The sequence below is a fragment of the Mus caroli genome, unplaced genomic scaffold (genome assembly GCF_978045245.1).
Source record: "Mus caroli unplaced genomic scaffold, Mus_caroli_1 scaffold_9, whole genome shotgun sequence".
Classification (NCBI taxonomy): Eukaryota; Metazoa; Chordata; class Mammalia; order Rodentia; family Muridae; genus Mus; species Mus caroli.
In genome coordinates, this window is record NW_028227264.1 from 55,595,080 (window position 1) to 55,615,105 (window position 20,026).

Consider the following 20,026-nt stretch of genomic DNA (forward strand, 5'->3'; position numbering starts at 1 on the left):
TTTCCCTAACTCTTCCATTTGGGGTTCCTATGCTTAATCTGATGTTTAGCTACAAGCATCCACATCTGTATTGGTCAGGCTCTGGCAAAAACCTCTTAGAAGACAGTTATATCAGGCTCCTGTCAGCAAGTATTTAAAAATACCATATGGATAACATTCTTAATTATTCCTAGGTTCTTGCATAGAATTTCTCTAAGGCTTAACTAGAAATAATCTTCATTTTATTTCATATCAAGAAAGAATGTTATAAAGTCATTATAATCTAAACCAAGTAATTTTATTATAATTACACAAAAACCACACAACCTAGTCAGTGTTCTATCTAACCTTTATCATAAAGTGGCAAAAATTAAATCAAGAAGTGAAGCCTACCAAACTCATTTACTTACAATCAACCACTGGATAAATTAAACGGTTCAGTCAAAATTTACCATCTCATAAATCATAATAAAATAGAAAAACCAAGGGGAATTGTAATTTAGGCTTTGGATGACTGAATTGAGGGGTTCAGGTCACCTGTGCTATTGATTAAAGTCTTAGCATAAAATATGGACGTTGTACAGTGGGCAAGGCCAATGTTAATAACAACCAGAAAGGATGGTAGAGCAAGAGGGACAGCTGCAACATAAGATGATTTGACGAAATCCACCATGTTTGGATGAGGAAGGGCTACGATTCCCAATAGCCAGGGGTTCCAGATCAGACACCTTACACAGATAAAAGTGACTAACAAGACAGAAGCCTAACACTTAGAAATTAGAGATAAGTCTTAAGCAATGAGGAACGAGATTCAGAGAAGACATAGAAAACCAAACTATCAATCCCATCTTATTTTAAGATTTAATGGACTGATTCCACACAGAAGGACCCTTGAGTCCAATGACTGAGAAGATGGGAGCCAACAAGAACGTTGTATCTAGTTTGCTGTTCATTGTAAAGGCAGGGCTTTGTGAATAAATGTTGATTTTAAATAGCATTAGGACAAGATATGCCTAGTTCCTTATGAAATAGTATACATAACAACTCCTAAATGATTTAATCTAAAATATCTATTACAGAAGAAAGAAATAATGTAGTAATTTTGTCTTTCTCACATTCCACTGATTTTATTTTCATAATGAATGTTTCTTCACTAACATCAATAAATAAAACATCAAATGGAGAAGTAATATTTAAAGTCTAATATGGTACAGGTAATAAGAAAGTATATAATTAAAAAAGAATCCACTTTTCTTTTAGAAAATCCTTCCCCATTAATTTTTGTTAAATGAATAAAAATGATTTTCACACACATGCTCAAGAGACTGAAGCAACTAAGACCTATGATTTCCTAGTCCTCTACATCAAAGCCAAATGCAAAGAAAGCTGGATTTAGACTATATTTGCACATGACACACAGATTTAGGATTATAAATTTATAATACGGACACTCATAATGGTTTGGTTAAGCAAGCATCCGTGACAAAAAGTAAAATTTTCTATCCTTTTCTGTCCTCAAAAGATACTGTTTCAATCTAAAGTGTTAACCTTCCCTAACCCTGAGAACATGGCTATAATAAAAGAAAATGATACATACTCAGCTCTAGATAGTATTTCACAATACAAGTAAAAAATCATAAATGAAGCAATAACCTCCTAGAAGAACTCTTAGGCCACAAGTGTGGTTTCTTTTTCAAAATATGTAGTTGTACATTATAAAACAAAATTATCTGTATCATAGTTGGAATAAATGTTGAAGCATTTTTAATTTATTCATCTACAAAATAACAGAAATACTATCAGTCAAATTATGGGATGTGGAAAAAAAAAAAAAAAACCTTAGCAGAGAGTAGGTGCATGTTTCCCTGGAGCCTTGATTAGTTTTATTTTTTAAAAGCTTTCATTCGTGTGTTGAAGACAGGCTCCTAATCCAGTGGATCACAATGCTGGTCATTAAAGATATTCACAACACTGGTCACTGCAGGAAGTCACACAGGCTCAGATCTTCACCAAAAATCCCTTTACTGAGTGTTGACTCTCAAAGGTGTTAGCCAGTAAGCACTACAACATAATACATAATGTGTCTATTAGGTATTGGAAGAAAAATTCAGAGAGCTTGTCCAAACCCAAATAACATTATGGGGATGGATTTGTTTTTTAAAAAAGTCTTGTTTATTCCCCAACAATCCTAGAGCATAGCAAAGTAATGTTTTGTTCACTTTAACTGGAAGTCTCTGCTCTGTTTTCCCCAGTCCTGTATCGTCTACAACATCATCTGAGGCATACGTCTCTGTTAGTTATTAAAAGTGAAACCTGCAAAGCAGTTGTAGAACTTTCAACATTCATCAATCTTTAAATTTAATAAACTTTCTAGGCTCCTTCTCCATGGCTAGAATAACAATTCATGATTGAAATGCAATAAATGAGGTGTGAATAGCAACACTGTGTCTGGTGAATAGCAAAGACCAACACAGAAGAGATATGGAGAATGTGCAGGGGAGTTTCTGAGAAGCCCAATCCTGCTGATCAGAATTAATACTTTCCACCTACCCACAAAGTCATCCATGCCGACATGGCCCAGGCATTTACAGCATGGAATCTTGATGGATCTGAATCTCAATCTCTTGCTGTGTGATTCTATCCACCCTGTGGCTATGAGGAGTATGAGGAAGGCTAACTGTTCTGCTTGGTACTCACAAATCACACTGCAAATATTATTACCAGCCTTTCTATGGTAACACACACATTGGAATTCAAAATGACTCTCACCCACCTTCTTATTTCTTCACATGTAGCACTCAGACTAGCAAGAAATGGTTCTAAAAATGAAATAAGCAATTATCCAACACACAGAAATAACCATGTTGGTGTCATTTCTACTTTAAACTGTAACAGTTGGAAGGAATTGTCTGCTAAGCTTCTGATTAAATCTGGATCAATTTTCTACCTTAGCTCTTTCTGAAAGGTCCTCACAGACATACCCACAAGCATGCTCATTGTCAATCTAGTCAAATTACCTATAAAGATCACCTATCAAAGTCTTGTTTCAAATTCCATCAGGACTGACACTGCTGAGAGTCTGTTTAGTCCTTGCATTTGAATATAAAAGCTAAATCTTACAGGTAAAACATATACTATCACCTATCTGTGTATACTTTAAAATATATAGGTATTCATTCATACATTGGACATGGTATAATAACCAGATTGAGTTATTTCAGTACCCAAGGACCAGTAAATCTATGACTACATGTAGGATTTTAGATTTCAAGTGCATTAAAAGCTAGGTCTCCAGCCATCAACACTATCAGGAGGCAGAAATGGCCTTAGGACGCTGATTCTTTTGGAAGAAAGTTACATTTTCATTATTAGAGATGTGCTTTAATGGGAATGCCATATACTGACTCCCTCCTCTTTTCTCTCTTCTTTGATTCCAGGATGTCATGATATAAGCATATTTATTGTCCCAAATGTTGCCCACCATGATGCATTGCTTTTAGACAGACTCCAAATCAACAGAGCCAGATAAACCAGTCCTCTTTTTAAGCTATTTCTCTCAGGTGTTTTCTCACAGATGTGAGTACTGATTAGCTCATGAAAGATGATATAACTTTACCACTTTAAACATGTGGAAACTTTGTATGATGAGTAACTTGTTGAATGTTCTTTGAATAAGTGGTAGAGCCACATATGAGGTCTAGGGAGCCAAATTTAAGGGCCACAAGCACAAGAGTAATAGGTTTAATAAGTACCTAACTCTGAGTGGATTAGCCCTATATTCTACACAAGCCATAAAACAGGCCATTATAGATAGATAGGTAAATAGATAGAGAGATAGAGAGATAGATAATGATATATATTTAAAATATATTATTATTCTCTTAACCCTCTCTGAAAGCCCCTTGTAGACATACCTGGATGTATGCCACAATGGATGAGTTCATTCTAAATCCAGCCAAATAGCAGTGATTATCACCTATCATAGCCTTGATTCAAATTCCATCATAATTCATGATGTTGTTAGTTTACTTATCCTCCCATTAGAATATAAAAGTTAAATGTCACAGGCAAAAGGCATACTATCCCACACCTTTGTATTATCTATAAAATTATATAGTTAGTCATTTATACATAGGACATTGTATTATAACCAGATTGAACTTTTGCATGGTTAAAATTAAGTAAATACACACATGTATTTCAGTATGTCAAACTTTTTAGTAGGTGCTTACCTGTAGCATCTTGTGAATCACCTATATGTTCATAATTCATGGTCACTATTAATATTTAAAACAAGTGATTTCAATTAACTTTAATGTTAGACGACATAAAATACCATGAAGGCAATATGGAGTACTTTGGTGGAGTTGCTAGAAAAATAGCAGAAAAGAAGAAGTTGAGGGGGAAATGGGAAGTGCTGTGTTCTTACAAATGTGTATTCCAAAACAAATTTCTACTTGGGAGTAGCCACATGCTTTGTTTCAGATGGCAACAGCACCCCCTGGTGAAGAAAAAGCATAGTTTACAACTTTCTCCAGAACAATATAGATGATATGCTCCATGGGCAAAGAGGTATAATTAGGAGTAGATAGCTCAGTGTGCTTCCACACAGCACTGATTATAGGTAGCATCTCTGTACTGTACATTGCAAAAGGCCATAAGGAAGGATCTTGGATGTCTTGACCATAAATATATAGGTGACAAAGCTATATGGCAAGCTTGACCGAACTTGAACATTATAGTCTGCATCATATATTACCATATGAATATGTGTATCTTTATGTTTTTATAGATGGATCATTTTCAAATAAGATTAATATAAATCTAAGGATAAAGCTAAATATTAAAAGCAGCCCTATCAGTTTGTTGCTTGAACTAGCATTTGCTCACACTGATCTTACTTCATTTTAGAAACTAATTCTAGAACCCTGGAAGCCTACTGTCACCCAGAGCAAATGGTTGAGATCCCCAAGCACCAAGCCCATATGTGCTGGATCCTCATTAAAGCCCAGCAGCCATAAAGTTTGCTCTTTCCCCTCTGTGCTCCATTTTCCAGTCCATACCTCTAACCACATCCCAGAGGCTTGTAGCAATCAGGAACCACCAGGTGAGAACCCTATCCCAATTCCCTGCCAGCTGGTCCCTCTGGACAAACTCAGCAGTGGCAAACTCTGCCCTGTTCCTTCTGCACTCCATTTCCTGGGCCATGGCTCCACCTGCATCACTGGAGGCTTGCTGCTGCCCAAGGACAACAGGTAAGGTCCTCAAGCACCAAGCCTCTGCCTACTGGGTTATCTGGCAAGCCCAGAAGTCTTGAGGTCTGCTCTGTCACCTCTGTGCTCCATCTTCTGGTCCACACCTGAACCTGCAATCCCAGATGCTTGAAACCATCTGGGGCCACCAACACTACCTGCATCCCTGTGGGCCTGCCCCTATCCCAAACAATCTGCAGTCTGAAACCATCAAGTACCACCAACTCCGCCCACATACCTGAAAGTCTGCTGACACCAGAACAGTCAACTCAACTTGCAATCCCAGAGGCCTGCTATCACCAGAAACTGTCAGCTCTACTTGCAGCCCCAGAGACTTGTTCCTATCAAGGACTACCAGGCCTGACAACATTAGAAACAGATGGCTCCAGGACAACATAAGAACACAACCAACAAAAGTCAGGGCAATATGGCATTCTTAGACCCCAACTATTTTATGACAGCAAGCCCTGGATATCCTAAAAGATCTGAATTGTGAGAAAATAACCTTAAATCTAATATATAAAGCTGATAGAGGCCTTTACAGTGGAAATGAATGAATATCTTAAATAAATACAGGAAAATACAATCAAACAGGTTAGAGAAATAAATAAAACTGTCCAACACTTGAAAATGAAAATAGAAGCAATAGAGGAAACACAAATTGAGGCATTCTGGAGAAGGAAAGCATATGAAAGAGAACAGGAAACACAGATTCAAGCATCACCAGCAAAATACAAGAGATGAAAGAGAGAATCTCAGGCATAGGAAATATGATAGAAGAAATTGATATATCAGTCAAAGAAAATGCTAAAGCTAAAACAATTCTAACACAAAACATCCAGGAAAGTTAGGACACTATGAGAAAACCAACCCTAAGAATAATAGTAATAGAAGAAGAAAAAGACTTCCTACTCAAAGGCCCAAGAAGTATCTTCAACAAAACTGAAGAAAATTTTCCTAACCTAAAGAAAGATGCCTATAAACGTACAAGGTTTCAGAACATCAAATAGAAAATCCTCCTACCACATAATAATCAAAACAATAAATGAACAAAACAAAAAAAGAATATTAAAAAAACTTTCAAGGGACAAAAGCCAAGTAACATGCCCATTAGAATTATACCAGACTTCTCAACAGAGACTTTAAACACCAGAAAGACCTGGGCACATGTCTCACAGTTTCTAAGAAATCAGAGATGCTCGCCCAGTCTACTATACTCAGCAAAACTTTGAATCACCATAGACAGAGAAAACAATAAATTACATGACAAAACCAAAAATAAACAATTTCTTCTCACTAATCCAGACCTATAGATTATATGAGAAGGAAAACTCCAATACAAGAAGGGTAACTACACTCAAGAAAACACAAGAAATAAACAATTCCACAGCAGCAAACCCAAAAGAATAGAAACATACACACTGTACCACTACCAACATCAAAATAACAGAAATTAAATAAAAGGCACAAGCTAACAGAGTGAATGCATAAACAGGACCTATCATTCTGCTGCAAATAAGAAACATACCCCGGCAACAAAGATAGACATTACCTCAGAGTACAGGGTAGGAAAAGGTTTTCCAAGCAAACAGACCCAAGACAAGCTGGAGTAGCCATTCTAATATCTCACAAAATAGATTGTCAAAAAAAAGTAATCATAAGAGATGGGGAAAGACAGTTCATACACATCAAAGAAAAATCCAAGAGGACATCTCAATTTTGAACATCTATGCTCCAAATGCAAGAGAACCCACATCCATAAAAGAGGGTACACATTACTAAAGCTAAATCACACACTGAACTCCAAACATAAATAGTGTGGGACCTCAACACCCAATATCACCAATAAACAGGTCATTGAGACAGAAACTACACAGAAAAATAAATAAACTAACTCACATTATGAATCAAATGGACCTAACATACATCTACAGAACATTCCACTCAAATACAAAAGATCAAGTACGCTTCATCCCAGGGATGCAGAGATGGTTCAATATATGAAAATCCATCAACACAATCCACCATATAAACAAACTGAAAGAATAAAACCACATGATCATCTCATTAGATGATGTAAAAGCCTTTGTGAAATCCAACATCCCTTCATGGTAAAAGCCTTGGAGCCATCAGTGATACCATACATATACTTAAATACAATACAAACAATATACAGCAAGCCAATAGCCAGCATTAAATTAGTGGAGAGAAACTGAAAGCAATTCCATTAAAATCAAAGACAAGAGATGTCTGTGCACACTCTCCCTGTCTATTTAATCCAGTACTTGAAGTCCTACCTAGAGCAATAAAAAATTAAAGAGAATAAAGGGGATACTAATTGGAAAGAAAGAAGTCAAAGTATCGCTATTTGCATATAATATAATAGTATACATAACTGGCCCCAAAAAATTCTACCAGGGAACTATTACAGCTGATAAACATCTTCAACATCCCAGCTGGATACAAAATTAACTCAAAGAAATAATTAGCCTTCCTTTATACAATGATAAATGAGATGAGTAATTATACATATTATATATCTTGGTGTAATCCTAAACAAGTGAATGAAGTTCTATATGACAAGAACTTCAAGTCCCTGAAGAAAGAAGTTGAAGAAGATATTAGAAGATGGAAAGATCACATATGCTCATGGATTGGTAGGATTAACATAATAAAAATGGACATCTTACTAAAAGCAACCTACAGATTCAATGCAATTCCCATCAAAATTTCAACACAATCCTTTACAGACATTGCAAAAACAATTCTCAACTTCATATGGAAAAACAAAAACCTCAGGATAGAAAAAACAATCCTGTACAATAACAGAACTTCTGGAGGTATCACCAACCCTGACTTCAAGCTGTACTATCGAGCAATAGTAATAATACCATGTATTGGTATATAAACAGATAGGTTGGTCAGCAAAATCAAATTGAAGACCCAGAAATAAACCCACATTTCTATGGACACTTGATTTTGACAAAGAAGACAAAATATTCAATGGAAAAAGGAAAGCATCTTCAACAAATGTTGCTGTTCTAACTGGATGTCTGCATGTTGAAGAAAACAAATAGATCCATATTTATCACCCTACACAAAACTCAAGTCCTTGTAGATCAAAGACTTCAATATAAAACCAGATTCATTAAACCTAATAGAAGAGAAAGTGGCAAATAGCCTTGACATTTTTTAAGAGAACACCCACAGCTCAAGCACTAAGATCAACAATTAATAAATGAGACACCGTGAAACTCAAAAGTTTCTTTAAGGCAAAGGACAGTATCAATAGGACAAAAAAATAGCCTATACAATTCAAAAGAAATCTTCAAGTCTACGTCTGTCAAAGGGTGTGGTGGTTTGAATATGCTTGACCCAGGGAGTGGCACTATTAGGAAGGATGGCCTTGTTGGAAGAAGTATGCCACTATGGGGTGAGATTTGATACCCTCTTCCTAGCTGTCCCTGAGACAGTCTTCTCCTATTTGCCTTCAGAACAAGATGTACAGCTCTTAGCTCCTCCATCATGGTGCCTTCATGTATGCTGCCATGCTTCCTGCCTTGATGATAATAGCCTAAACCTGTAAGGTATCCCCAATTAAATGTTGTCCTTTACAAGAGTTGCCTTGGTCATAGTGTCTCTTCACACTTGTAGAAAATCTAACTATGACAGAGGGCTAATATTTAAAATATATAGAATTCAACAATTTAGACACAGCAACCCAAATAACCCAATTTAAAAATGGGGTACTGAGCTGAACAGAGAATTCTCAACAGGAATCTCTAATGGCCAAGAAATATTTTTTTAAATGTTCAACAATCTTAATTATCAGGGACATGTATGATTCTGCAATTCTTTACACCCATCAGAATGGCTAGGATCAAAAAGCCAAGCTAAAGCACATGCTGGCAAGGAGACAGAACAAGGGGAACACTCCTCCATTGCTGGTTGGAGTACAGACTTGTATAACCACTCTGGATTAGTAATTCGTTATTTTCTCAGAGAACTGGGAATAGATCTACCTAAAAACTCAGCTATACCTGTCCTGAGCATATACCCAACAGATACTCTACCATACCACAGCTTTATTTGTAATACTCAGAAACTGGAAACAACCCTGCTATTCTTCAACTGAAGAGTAGATAAAGAAAATGTGTTTCATTTACACAATGAAATGCTTTTCCACTATTAAAAATAAAGACATCATGAAATGTCATCTCCATTTGCAGGCAAATGGAGAGAATTAGATAATATCATCCTGAGAGAGGTAACCCAGACCTAAAGTGACATGTATGATATGTACTCACTTCTAGGTAGATATGTGCTACAAAATACAGGATAACCATGCTACAATCCATAGAACCACAGAAGTCAAATAACAAGGAAGGCCCAAGGAAAGATTTTTGAATCTTACTCAGGATGTAAATAAAATTGACATCTATGGTAGATGAAGTGAGGGAAATGGGTGATAGAGGGCATGGGGAGGGGAACAGGGTGGTAGACATCAGGTATAAGGAGAACAGAGGAGGGAAAATAGAAATCTGTGATGGACAGTGGGGGCATCTCTAGGATGTGCAAGAGAACTGGGACAGGGCGGGGCAGATGGTCTATGTGGTAACTCTAGATGAAATAGGGGATATGAAGCCTGAAGTGGCTACAGGAGGTAGCCAGATAGGACTCCTAGTGGAGGGATAAGGACACCAATCCACCCACAAAACCTTCAACTGAACATGTGTCCTGCCTACAAGATGTGCAGGTACAAAGATAGAACAGAGCTTGAAGGAATAGCCAACCAATTACTGGTCCAACTTGAGACCATCCCATAGGCAAGAACCAATTTCTGACATTGTTAATGATACTCTGTTATTCTTGCAGACATAAGCCTAGCATAACTTACCTCGAGAGTCCCACCCAGCAGCTGATGGAAAAAGATGCAGAGACCCACAGCCAAACATTAGGTGGAGTTCAGGAGAGTCTTGTAGAAGAGTTAGGGGAAGGAATAACAGACAGAAAGGGGAGAGGATTTTATAAGACCAACAAAGCCAAATAACTTGGACACAAGGGTGTTTCCAGAGACTGAGTCACCAACCAAAGAGCAAGCAAACATGGGTTTGACCTAGACCCCTCACACATATGTAGCAGATGTGCAGCTTGGTCTACATGTGGGTCCCCCAACAACTGAGGACATTGTTTTTCCTGAGTCTGCTGTCTGCTTGTGGATCTTATTCCCCTTACTGGGCTGCCTTGCCTTGTGTCAGTAGGAGAGAATGCACCTAGTCCTGCAGTGATTGGATATGCAAGGGTGGGGTGATTCCCAGCCCATCCTATGTCTTTTCAGAGGAAAGGAAAGGAGGTTGGAGTCAAGGATTTGGTGGAAGTACTGGGCGATGAGGGAGAGGCTGCAATTGAGATATAAAGTTAATTAATTAATTAGTAATGGGAAAATTGCTCAACATGATCAGAAGGAATTTGTAAAACAGTAGCCCATAACACTCAGTCCAACTTTAGGATTAAAGTTCATCTTGAAAGTTTAAAAACAAAACAAAACAAAAATAATAATAAAATAAAAAACATTTCCATATTACAGTGATTTTTGTAAAATGCAAATTCTACTTCTATAAGCAGAGAAGAGTGTGCACATTTGAGTTAATCAAATTAGGTGCAGAGAATGCAACCTCAAAAGAAAAAATTATCTCAGATGTTTCTACAATATGCTATGTACTTTTCATTTTCACATGTGCATTTACATTTTCAGTGGTCTGAAGCACACCAATCCATCTGCATAACTCACTTCTTTGTCTAAGATCTTACTCATGTGCTCTGTTCTCAACCATATCTTTCACTGTTTGTGTTATTCAGAAACAAAATGGACCACTGAACACTGTTACCTGATTCATGGCATCCATCATCTGATAATATATGACATTGATTCTTTTTATTATCCTTCTTTTTGTAGTCAATTAAAATTTCATGGTGAACATGAATTTCTTCCTGTTTGATGTTTTTCCTCATTGCTGTAATCCAAGTACCTAAAATGGTGCTCACAGTAAGTGCTTCCTAATAGCTGTTGAATAAATGAAGCTATTGTGGTTATTCCACACAGCTGAAGTCATGATTACTCACTATAAGAAGTAGCTATTGCTTTTCTTTTCCATAGCTCTGGTTTGGCTTTTGGTGACCCTGACCCATTTAATGTGGCAAAATGACAAGGTAGCCATTCCAAATTTAACTAGACTGGTAGTTTTATTCCCCAACTTTATTTCTCAGACAAGGATCTTGGCAGCATAAGGCCTCTGGTTTTGGACATATTTTTCCTTGTAGTTCAGCCACTGTGCTGTCAGAAGCCCAAGGCTCTTTGATATTCCAGCTCAATTGAACTTCTAGCCAGTATCCGGGATGAAACGCCAGGTCTGAGTGACGAAGTTTGCATGTATTACCTGACTGACTCTTCACATGACTGCAAATCCAGTCAGCCTCATGTGGGGCTGCCTAGCTAATTTCAAGACAGAGAGTTGCTAATGTGCATAGCTCGTTTATTACAACAACAGCAAATTTTTGAACCTATAACCTGTCATACCTGTGTTGGGTACTATGAAAAACATCAACTGAGCATGAAAAGACTGATATAAAAGAATACTTGCTTTAAGGGACAGGAAAAGCATTTATATAAATATTTCTTGTGAGTTGATGGGCACCACAAGGAACCAATGAGAACTTAAGAATTTAGAGTAAGTATGTGTTCAAAGGACAGCTTTAGAAGAAGGTATTAATTTTGTAAGCTGATGGAACATGTCTCTAAATGGAATTTCACTATTAGAAGTGAAGGGGGTGTTGCTGGAGGAGGCAGAGAGGATGAAAAGCAGTGTTGCTATCTATTCATCTAGTAGCAGAGATGTGGTTTGGCATGAGCAGGCCAATGTGAAGAAAAAGGGAGAGCCAGAAGGGAGTACTGGAAATGGGTCAGAAAGCTATGCTACAGCTGTATCGCTTCATAGTCACAGCTAAACCAGGAGCTCTTTAACCACCACATTTGCCACACTAATTATAAACATTGCTTAAGCAGCATAAGTGGATGTTTGCGATTATATGTTGGAAGTGGAGTCATTCTCTAGTCCCCTTTCCAGAGACCTTCACTGTTATAGTTTTCTCTTTCCAGTGGGATACAGACAGCGCACCCAGAGTTCTTTCACTCATTTGTTCACTAGGATTGTTTTGTGGCTAACACCTACCATATTAAGAATCTGTGCAGATAGATTTCCAGTATTTACACTGGCTTCATCATATAAACATATATCATTTCCTTGGTAGATATATTGGTTTCCAATTGGAAACAACTCTTGTATAAATGAACAACAAATGTACATTCTTACTTGGTATGATATCATTGCCTGCTCTATGATGCATTCTTGTGTGAGTATAAGAAAAACTGTCAATGTTAATTAATACACTTATAACATAAAGATTAAAATAGGGTGGTATTTTTGATGCATAGACCAAGTATTTTTGTATTGATATTTTTGATGTAAGACCAAGGAGCCTGCTGTTGGAGATTCTGTCATGGAAGGAGTGTAATAGAGTAAATGAATTACATCATGAGCTAGGAAACAGTGATACTGGAATTCAACAATTCCCTTTGATACTATGACACTAATAACCCCAGGGCTTCACTTTCTAAGGTTCCAAATATCTCATTAGTTCCTTCCTGCAGAACCAAGCCTTTGTCACACACATACTTTTAGACACCCATGCAAACAACAGAAACTACACTGAAGAAGTGTATAAAAAAGAGTCTTTGGGAATATTTCTATACTTTGCCGTGGATTTGACTGAGTCTGCTCTAAATGACTTTGCATGGCTCATATTTCAGAGTAGGATCTATTCTTGAAATAAAGAGGAAAATATTGTTTTGATGTTCTCATGGTCATGTAAAACCATAAATTATCCAGGAGTCTCTTTTGGCTTTGTGGGGTTGAAATCTTTCAGGAAAAAAATAAAAAAATAAAAAAATGTGGTTCTTACTCTCTGTCCCAACTTCTTGATTGATTACTTATTTAATATGCAATTACATCATGTCCAACTTTATAAATAAAACTAATCCTTTTTGGAGCAAAGAAGACAATTTGTACAAAAGTGAATGAAAAAGATAAATTAAATGAACATTACTTAGGCCACTTCAGCACAACTATAGAAAGAGGGCCGGGAGTAATGGTCCACACCGGCAGTCCCAGGACTTGTGATGAAGAGGAAGGACGATCTGGAACCCAAGCTCATCATCAGCTACAGAATGAGTTCAATGTCATGCCAGCCTGGGTTCTATGAGATCCTGTCTCAGTGAATAAAACTGTGAATAAAGAGCAATTCTGAAAAAACAGAGTAGAGGGCATGAAAAGATGATTCTTAAGTAAAATCAGTTTTCCCCAAGCAGAACCTCCAGGACACACATGTTAGAGAGAACTGGTTTCTGCAAGTTGTCCTCTGACTTTCACATGTGCAGCACTGCACACATTCATGTTCACACAGAGAGAGAGGGTGGGGGGGAGAGAAATGGTATTTTAAAAATAAAACAAAATAGCAACAACATAGAGCTAGATACTACAAAAACAGTTGAACCAGACCCTTAGTTGTCTTTACAAATAGATGTATATTATATAGTAATTAATATGTAAAAGTCATCCATTTACACTAGAATAAATCAAAAGATATATACTTACTTTCCCAAGTCATATAAATAATGAAATTGGATTTTCAAAACTGCTTGAATAGATAAAGAATGATTGATGTCTTAAGGAAGACAGCATTGTTTTCAGAGTGCTCACAGGAGAAGACTGAGGCAAGGATGGCGACTACTGAACCGAGATCTAGGGATGTTCATGCTAAATCAAACAGATGATAACAGTGCTTTACAACTTGGACTTTGTCAAAGACATGGTGGGCCTCAGCATAAAATGAATAATACGCTAAGGCTTGCATATACCTCTAAAAATAGCACTGTGCAAGACCGTGCAGCTTCCTGAAAACCAAACAATGTTTTTCTTTGAAAGCATTAGCAGCTATTTCTTAAGAGGGTAGATCACTCAGCACCATGTCTCTAGTCATCTTTCTCTGCTGAGGTGAAAAAATTTTTAGTGCTAAGTGACTAATTGTAGAGTGGAGACATCTTGGCAAGAAATACTTCAACAGTTTTACCCAGGGAGAGTTACATGCAAAACCTGTTTAAACATATTCTAAAGTGCAAAGGGGAGAAAGAATGGAAGCTAGCTGTTAGAGGAGGAGAGTTCTTCACATTTTGAGGGTAAACACACAAAGAGTCACACATTTTCTGGAAAGCAAGATATTCAATTCAGGAAAACTCTCCAAAGTGATATACATAAGTTCTGTTTCTGAAACTACTTAGTGATAATCAAAGATGTTGAAGGCTTATATATACTAGTTAATGCATGTAAAGCTAATGAAACAGGAAAAAGGAGAGAGTTTATGTATGTTGAGGTGTAGTTTCCCATCAGATACATATGAGACAAAGCAAAGAAAACAGCTTCAAGAACTAGATACTCCATTTCAGTTCTCTCCTCACGGGTCCAGAAAAGGATGAAGCAGTTGATATGCTTCTATTTCTCACCCTTGAAAACACCTAAATGAGGAACTAGAAAGCTTGTGAATTTCAGACACGATAAAGCACAGATCATCTTTATCATAATGCAGATTAGGGCCACTCCAAAATCTGCATTCTTTCCACTTCACAAAATTGGTGGGGTAATTAAAAGACTCTGACAGGACCTAATACTTCATTGTGCCAGAGTCTCTGACATCAGCAAAAGCCACACAAGTCCTGAATCAGAGACACAGCCAGTATTCTGTCAGTCTCAGAGCTATACCAGCACTATGTTTGAATCCATTGGTTTGTACCTACTAATTTCTGAGAGAAATCAGGGTAGATAGACCTGCAGAGATGTTAGATGCAATACGTTACATTACACAGCTCATAAGCCCCAAGGCAATCTCTAAACTTACATAGGATGCTGATAGGTAACATGGACATCTGTAAATCAAAGAAAACACCATTTTATTTTCCTGGTTAGGAAACAAAACTGGCCTCTACCACAGGCATACTCCATATCAAACTATTCAAACTGACTGGCATGCAAACACCCTGACATAGTTACTTGGAAAACAACCGTGGCAATCATATAGAATTGTCACAAAGAACTGCCCTGAAAATCAGTGTAACCTCAGGAAAAGCATGAATCAGACTCTGGTATTAAGAATAAATCCAAAGACTTGTAACTCAGTTGGATTTGGTGTGTATGGGTGTGTCCAGACTTGTGTGCTTGCACATACAATAATGTATCAGTTTGATTTAAAATCAAGTACTTGCGGTCCAGGGTCTTTTAGTAAGCCAGTAGCAAGTAAGATAAAAGGCAGACATGAGAACAGGACTTTGGTGAAGGGACTTAGGAAAAATGGAATGGAAGGCTCTGGTCAAGCCGACTATGCTTGGGACAGAAATTTGTAGTGGATTGGTAAATATAAGCTGAAAACTAATTGTGTAAATTAAACTTAAGTGTAAAGAAAAGTCCCATTCCACTGACTGGGAAGTCATGAACTTAAGTTCTTATTTTTTGACAGTGGCTTATTTGCTTTCTTATCAGGGGCAAAAGACAAAGTTTTCTTTTGGGACTGAGGTTGTGAAGTTTAGCTATCAATGTCTCCAAACTCAGATTGCATGCTAAGAGCAATACTAGACACAGTGGATTTAAAAGTAGTTAAGACATGTTTTGCTTAAACTGGAATCAGCTTGAAAGTGCAATTACTTTGTGCTTTTTTCAAAACAATTTTTCTTTGTTTCTGAGAATTTCATGCAGATATATACAATAAAATGTGATCATATATACTCCAGTTTTTCACTCCAGCTCTGCTATATCCTTACATGTTCTACCCCCAACTTCAGGCTTTCCTTTTTCCCATTAAATCTAGTTAGCACTACCCATATATACATGGATATTGGGACAAGCACTGGAACATGGAAACACACCAGGAAACATATCCTAAAAATGGATGTTTCTTCTTTCATCTCGCTGTCCATTGCCAATCGGTCCTCAAGAAAGGCCTAGCCTGAAGACCATCTGCCCTATTTACATGGAGATTTTGGCTGGATTGATCTTATGTAAGTCTTGTGCAAGTACCATGGCTGCTGAGATATCTGATTTAAATATTCAATGCCCTGACCAGAAGACATAGAGTTTGACCACATATTTCAAATCTTACATTCTCTGCCTTCTCTTCTAGAGTGTTCTTTGAGCCTTGGTGAAGGAAAGGTTCATATAGATATGTCACTTAGGACTCAATGTTCAATCTCTTGTTTTCTTGTTATATGATAGGTGGTGGAGGACAAAGGCAGTTTCAAGGTACATATGTGGAGAGTAAAACTTATCAAAATGGGTATGATGATTGGAATAAGAATGGCTCCAATAGTATCATAGATTTGAATGCATGGTCACCAGGAATTGGCACTACCAGGAGGTGTGGCTTTGTTGGATGAAGTGTGTCACTGCAGATGGACTTTGGAGTTTCAAATGCCCAAGCCAGACACAGTATCTTTTGCTCCCTCAGTGCTGCCTGCAGATCTGGATGCAGAACTTACAACTACCTCTCCAGCACCATGTCTGCCTATGTGCCTCCATGCTTCTGTCATGACAGTAATAGGTCAAACCTCTGAAACTGTAAGTCAGCCCCAATTAAAAGATTCTTTTTTTATGAGAGTTGCCATGGTCATAATGTCTCTTCACAGCAACAGAATACTAAGACAACAGAAGGTAAAGAGAGAAGACAGGTAGGATATCTTCTTTTAAAGAGATGCATGATAAACCAGGTGAAATGTCAGCAATATACAAAAGACTAAAACCCGATGGCATTCTATGGGAGCTAAATTGCTGCAATCTTTGCTCAGGCATTGGGAGGTAAATGCCATGTCACCTCTATAGCAGAGCTAATTAGATACACATCTAAAGAAAAGAGACTAGCAAAAAAGGAATATTGGGTTGTGAAATTCTAGAATTCACAGAGAAAATGTTCCCTTTCAGTTAGTTTGAAAATAAAACATTATTAAACAATTTGATTAAATAAGACTTAAACCACTTTACAACCAGCCCATCAGTTTGATTAAACACCTAGCCATCATCTAGCTCAACACTTTAGGGTTTTAAGGAAAGCTGTTGGACAGCCATCATTGTGCCTGAATATTTAATGTGATAAGTTATCTAAGGTTTGGTTCCAAGCAAGGCCTACAATTGTTTCTTATAAAGTGTGATATCATCTGTTTTTAGTAAAAGAAAATAGTAACCTCATCTGTCACACTACATTGCAGCCATTTTCATGGTAAGAGCTAGTTTAATACAGATAATATCACTACTTAAAAGGTTGGGGCAGATATTTTTAGCTCTAATAACTTTCTAGAATAAATCTAAGAGTAAGCTATAGGGCAGCAATATTCTCATTCTTTACTTCAAAGTTTAGAGTATAATATACTTTTCTATGTGCTAAGGGAGAGAGACTAATGATAGCTTATCTTCACATTTGTTTGAAGTAAGGGACAATTTTCACTTTAGTTTCATGGAATGTATCAAAGCAATGAAGAGAAATAAATTTTTATTTAAGAAATGTTACTTGTCAGATACTGAAAATTATTTCTTTTGGTTTGTTTATTTTGTTTTGATTCAGAGTCTCACTCAGTAGCATAGGCTAGCTTCAGCTATACAATCTAACCCAAACTGGCCTTGAATTTATGGCAAACCCCCTGTATTAGATTCCCAGAATGCTGAGATTTTAGGCAAGCACAATGATGTTGGCCTGGCGAAATTATTTCTCTATGACTTCACATGACCTATTCTCGTAGTTTTCCCCTTCTCTCTATAAAAATTCTAAGCACTAAAAAAGAAAACTTTATATAGGGCTGTGGCCTCCCTTCCCCCAGCCTGAAACTTGCTTGCTCAAGGGTGGAGCTACCGGCTCATTCGTCCTGCCACGCCCACTGCTGGAACCTGCCTTTGCTGCCTGGAGGCACACACGTGTTCGTCCTGCTACTGGACCCTGAGTTACTTGGCGGGATATTGGGTTCCCTCCCCCTTCCTTTATAACTGAGTGTCTGGAAATAGTAAAATTGAGCTTTGATCAGGATGTTGTCTTAGCTCCATTGTTTCTTCCGCCCCGTCTAGATTCCTCTCTTTTCAGTTCGAACTGCCATTCTCAGTTGAACCATTCGTGTTGTGGACTGCGGGCAGGCCGCAACAGTTGGCGCCAGAACTGGGACCTCAAGAATGGCAGAGGGATGCTAAGAGAAACGACTGCTGTGTGGAGCTCCACAAGAAAGGAAAGGATCTTCGTATCAGAGGAGCATCAGAGCAACGGACAGGTACACATGCTAGCGCTAGCCTAAAATTTCAGTTTTGTAAAGTGTTGCTGAGGATGCGGTAGGATACGAATCAAGTTTGAATCAGTGCTGACCCAACACTGTTTCTGCTTGGGCTCAGTAGTTCGTTAATCGGAACTAGATACGGAGACAGGCGGTGTGCCGCAGTTTTTTAGAAAGCTGCTTAGGTGGAAGAAGGAAGGGTTCAAAGTCAGAAATCTTTTAGATAAGATAGATAGCTGTTGTCCATGGTTCAAAGAAGAAGAAATGATAGATTGTGGAACCTGGGAGAAAGTTGGTGAGGCCCTGAAGCTAGTTAGAGTTTGAGATTAAGCTTCAGAGGCTGAGTCTCTTAAGATATTTCTAGTTTAGATAATGATTAATGTGGTTCCTATCCTAAATAGTAAAATTTAAGATAAGATATAAAGCAATGCCTCTTTATTAAAGCGTTAAAGCTTGCTTTAATAGGTATTCATAGGTATTAATTGATATCCAAACTTCGTAATATGATAGTAATGCTTCTAATATTGATTTTAACAGTGATAAATTGTTTTAAACATAGGTTTTGCTTTCCCAAAGTTGTAGGTATTATCCTAACCTTGCACAAAAACTTAAAAATTATGGTTAAAACTGCCATTGTTCCATTGACTGCAGCTTGCAGTTTGATTGCAAATTTAAGATTAATGCTCAGATTAAAAAGTATTTTACCTTTGAGCCAATACAGGGCTCTGGGCAGTCCCAGAGCAGCTTGTGGCCCTTTCTTTTGTTTTGCAAACAATGCCTAAAAGAGTTTTTCCCTGTGTTCAAGAAAATTTCCTTTTAACAGTGTTACAGATCTAGTCAGATGTTTAAAATAATGCTTAAATTCAAAGATTTTTACTTCTAGTAAACTGGTAATCACTAGAAAATTTTGCCTCTACGTATGGCTAATACAGCTTTACATTATGTAAGAAAAATGTTTATTGTTTCTGCTTCTTTACAAGAAGACAAAAGTTTTAATCTTTCAGTATATATTGTTTCCTAAGTGGAAAGTATTTTATTAACTAATGCTTCTCAAGGGAAGTTTACCTTAAATCCTTGCTTGTCATTTTTCCAGTTTAGACTAGCTTCTAGCCTTTTAACTTTATGGCAATAGTACATCAGAGACTGTATATTCAGACTTAGTAAAATTAGTCATTTAATAGAATCATAATGATTTTTCACTCTTCTTCAGTGTGACCAGCCATTCTAACTCAATCTTAGACTGGTCTAATATTCAGTTCAATTATTAGAGATTCCTATATTCTAAATTACCTAGCAAAGTTAATTCAGAGCATTTCCCCCAAGGTCACCAAAGGCTCATCTTGCCTTCACCTTATTTGTCCTAAACTTTTTGCAAACTGACATTAAAGGT